Here is a 5,250-nt window from a genome sequence, read left to right on the forward strand (position 1 = left end):
AGGCGCCGTCTCTTTGGAGCAACTACTGCTGTGTCAGCGGTTCTGGTTCGTTTCATTGGAGCTCTTTGGAGGATGAAGTCTCCTCCGGCAAGGCGTTGTGGGAGTCTGACTTGTCGGAGTCTGACTTGTCTTGGCATCTTGGCAGTAGTACTGTATCATTGTGCTCTGTGACCTTCCCTTTTAAAGAAAATCTAAGCCCCACCCCTTTTTTACCTCAACGACTGTCGTTCAGGTGCAGGTGAGTCATGATAACAGTAGGCATATATGCGTGCTAACGAGCCCCTCCACCCTCCACTCAAAACAAAGGCAGACACTAAGCTTTGAAATACATTTCAACTTGTAAACAACTTGTTGTTTCACCTTAATACTGTGAGTAGGCTATTACAAATACATTGAAATACATTGAAATACATTGAAATACATTGAAATACATTGAAATACATTGAAATACATTGAAATACATTGAAATACATTGTAGGCTATTATCATTATGCTATAAGTCTAAGTACCCTCACTAAAAACGCCGGGACAACGCTCCACACGTCCCAAACTCTTCTCCCTTCTGGCCCCAAAACTGTGGAATGCACTTCCCATTGCAATCAGAACTGCAGCATCACTCCCGATCTTCCGCCGTAGTCTGAAAACCCACCTTTTCAGACTCCATCATGGCCCATAGCACTTACCCTACCCCCCTTAGACAGCACTTCTTAGACTTATATAGCATTTGAAACAGACTTATAGCATGTCATGTAGACAGCACAATAAGTGCATTGTATGTAGTCATAGCACTTCATAGTATATATGTACAGCATAGTATAGCATATATGTATAGTTTATATGTATAGTGTCATTATATAGATATGTTCTAGTTATAGTTTATATGTATAGTGTCATTATATAGATATGTTCTAGTCACGTTCTTAGCTTACGCATGTTTCGCGATACATGCATTTTACATATGTGATGTATTCCCATGCTTTTGTTCTTGCTTAATGTAAATCGCTCTGGATTAAGAGCGTCTGCTAAATGCCTAAATTGTAAATTGTAACACTCCACCCACTCTCCACCCACTCTCAGCAAATAACTTATTCAAGAATGTCCTTATCATTATGTCTAATAAAAAAACCTCATTTGTAAATAGCAGATCTACATGCACACAACTCGTTGCATGTCACAACATGTGAGTTTTTAGATCTGCTATGTTCAAATAGTCCAAGTTTAAATAGGGCTGGATTGGTTAATGCATGGTTTGCAATAATAATCAAAATCTAGTAACTAAAGTTTTCATATAATAGTTGCTCATTTTATTGGCTTGGAGACAAGTTCCGCTGAATATGACACCTTTGGGATGAATAGTCTTCCATGTATTTATAATACACGTGTGGATAGTGCAGTTTTGTATTCAATAAAAAAAGGTGGAATTGACGTCAGATCTTCTACACAAAGCAAAACAAAAGGGAGCAGTGCACCACCCTGTGGCACCAACTGGCACTGCTGACTGTTACAAATTGACTAAAAAGATCATCTTGGATTATGTCTCTGTCTCTGGGGCCCGTCAAAAGTCGACTAAAAGGTATAGAGTGATTTATTTTTGATTTATAGCCTTAGTCCTTAGTCCTTGTCTTGACTTTTGACTTGTTGGCTAAAAGGTAAAGAGTGATTTATTTTTGATTTATCCTCCAAACACGTCCATTTTAAGCCCAATGTTCCAGATCGATGGAATGGAAACAACACAACAAAAGGTAGGCTCTAACACATCAAGACAATAGCTATACCAAACTCATCTCATCTCAAACATTTTTGAGTGGTGTAAACCACTCCTACGACTGGCTTTGTTAGTTTACGTGTCTGTCTGTCTGTCTGTCTGTACCAAAACATGAGCATGGTTGCTACGGTCACCCAGTTCACACAGGTGTGATTTCATTACGATCAGGCTAATCGTAATGGTCTTATACAGGCAGAGAGAGATTTTTACCTGTACTATATTTGTACATGTACTTTGAGATTTTTCCTGTACTTTTAAACAGAGAGAGAGAGGGGGGGGGGGGGGGGTATGTGTCTAGTTATAGTGAGAGTGGAGGGGGCCCAAGGGGGGGTCATCAGCCTCTTTTGTTTGAGTGTGCTGGGTCGTTACTACAACAAGAACAACAACAACAGATCAACTGTAGGAATGTAACCATTTATTTGAGAGAAGTAATATATACAGATGCCACTTTAAAAGATAGTTGAACAAAAAAATGTATACAACGGTTCTTCAATACTAGAAGAAAAAAAGTTGAACAAAAATATATATACACAACGCTACTTCAATACTAGCAGCAAAAAAAGTTGAACAAAAATATATATACAATGCTACTTCAATACTAGCAGCAAAAAGTCCTTCCATAACTGGGCAGGTTGGACTCTGTCTGCTTAGTGTTCTTTCGCTGGAAACGGCGTAACTGGTTCTCTGAGATCATATGCAGTTGGTAGTTGATCAAGAGAGCTTATTTGTGCAGCAAAGACATCAGTGTATAACTTGGAAGGTTTGCGCGCTGTGCTTTGCGATTCAGGCGGTTATGCCAACCTTCCACATCATTGTTGGTCCTGACTGCACGTTTGTACATGCACCAGTCCGTTGTCTGCCAAAGTCCTTGAATCCAGGTGTGAGCCATGCAGTCAACAAGGGGTTTCAGCTGCTCTGAGGCACCTGCTGCGTGGAGAGTGAATTGTCCTTCAATCTCATCGGCGGGAAGATACTGCAGGGCAAACAAAGTCTGTATTTCTTGACAACTGGATCGGATTTATAGGCCACTGCCAAGCCAAGGTCTTGAACGTGTTTCCACACAGCCTGGCCCCAGTGGAAGCTACAGCCTTGCATCTTAGAAGCAGGAAACACCTTGTTTGCAGCCTTCCAAATTGCTGCCTCAAAGTCAGTGACCATATCAACGTTGCACAAGTCGGGAGCCAAGTTCCTTATGGCTTTGAACACCTTGACGTAGTCACGCTTTCCCCTCCGGGTCATCAGTACGAATACCAGCGGCACTTGCTTGACATTGTTGCCAATAATAAAATAATAACATAGCAACTACTGCTGGTTCTGCTGCTTCCACAGCTGTGTCAGCTGGTAGCGGTTCAATGGCTTCAATCAAAGCTGCTTCTACAACTGCAGGCTGCAGGCGCCGTCTCTTTGGAGCAACTACTGCTGTGTCAGCGGTTCTGGTTCGTTTCATTGGAGCTCTTTGGAGGATGAAGTCTCCTCCGGCAAGGCGTTGTGGGAGTCTGACTTGTCGGAGTCTGACTTGTCTTGGCATCTTGGCAGTAGTACTGTATCATTGTGCTCTGTGACCTTCCCTTTTAAAGAAAATCTAAGCCCCACCCCTTTTTTACCTCAACGACTGTCGTTCAGGTGCAGGTGAGTCATGATAACAGTAGGCATATATGCGTGCTAACGAGCCCCTCCACCCTCCACTCAAAACAAAGGCAGACACTAAGCTTTGAAATACATTTCAACTTGTAAACAACTTGTTGTTTCACCTTAATACTGTGAGTAGGCTATTACAAATACATTGAAATACATTGAAATACATTGAAATACATTGAAATACATTGAAATACATTGAAATACATTGAAATGTATTGTAGGCTATTATCATTATGCTATAAGTCTAAGTACCCTCACTAAAAACGCCGGGACAACGCTCCACACGTCCCAAACTCTTCTCCCTTCTGGCCCCAAAACTGTGGAATGCACTTCCCGTTGCAATCAGAACTGCAGCATCACTCCCGATCTTCCGCCGTAGTCTGAAAACCCACCTTTTCAGACTCCATCATGGCCCATAGCACTTACCCTACCCCCCTTAGACAGCACTTCTTAGACTTATATAGCATTTGAAACAGACTTATAGCATGTCATGTAGACAGCACAATAAGTGCATTGTATGTAGTCATAGCACTTCATAGTATATATGTACAGCATAGTATAGCATATATGTATAGTTTATATGTATAGTGTCATTATATAGATATGTTCTAGTTATAGTTTATATGTATAGTGTCATTATATAGATATGTTCTAGTCACGTTCTTAGCTTACGCATGTTTCGCGATACATGCATTTTACATATGTGATGTATTCCCATGCTTTTGTTCTTGCTTAATGTAAATCGCTCTGGATTAAGAGCGTCTGCTAAATGCCTAAATTGTAAATTGTAAATTGTAACACTCCACCCACTCTCCACCCACTCTCAGCAAAGAACTTATTCAAGAATGTCCTTATCATTATGTCTAATAAAAAAAACTCATTTGTAAATAGCAGATCTACATGCACACAACTCGTTGCATGTCACAACATGTGAGTTTTTAGATCTGCTATGTTCAAATAGTCCAAGTTTAAATAGGGCTGGATTGGTTAATGCATGGTTTGCAATAATAATCAAAATCTAGTAACTAAAGTTTTCATATAATAGTTGCTCATTTTATTGGCTTGGAGACAAGTTCCGCTGAATATGACACCTTTGGGATGAATAGTCTTCCATGTATTTATAATACACGTGTGGATACTGCAGTTTTGTATTCAATAAAAAAAGGTGGAATTGACGTCAGATCTTCTACACAAAGCAAAACAAAAGGGAGCAGTGCACCACCCTGTGGCACCAACTGGCACTGCTGACTGTTACAAATTGACTAAAAAGATCATCTTGGATTATGTCTCTGTCTCTGGGGCCCGTCAAAAGTCGACTAAAAGGTATAGAGTGATTTATTTTTGATTTATAGCCTTAGTCCTTAGTCCTTGTCTTGACTTTTGACTTGTTGGCTAAAAGGTAAAGAGTGATTTATTTTTGATTTATCCTCCAAACACGTCCATTTTAAGCCCAATGTTCCAGATCGATGGAATGGAAACAACACAACAAAAGGTAGGCTCTAACACATCAAGACAATAGCTATACCAAACTCATCTCATCTCAAACATTTTTGAGTGGTGTAAACCACTCCTACGACTGGCTTTGTTAGTTTACGTGTCTGTCTGTCTGTCTGTACCAAAACATGAGCATGGTTGCTACGGTCACCCAGTTCACACAGGTGTGATTTCATTACGATCAGGCTAATCGTAATGGTCTTATACAGGCAGAGAGAGATTTTTACCTGTACTATATTTGTACATGTACTTTGAGATTTTTCCTGTACTTTTAAACAGAGAGAGAGAGGGGGGGGGGGGGGGGGGGGTATGTGTCTAGTTATGGTGAGAGTGGAGGGGGCCCAAGTGGGGGT

This window comes from Electrona antarctica (genome assembly GCF_951216825.1).
Source record: "Electrona antarctica genome assembly, chromosome: 24".
In the NCBI taxonomy this organism is placed as follows: domain Eukaryota; kingdom Metazoa; phylum Chordata; class Actinopteri; order Myctophiformes; family Myctophidae; genus Electrona; species Electrona antarctica.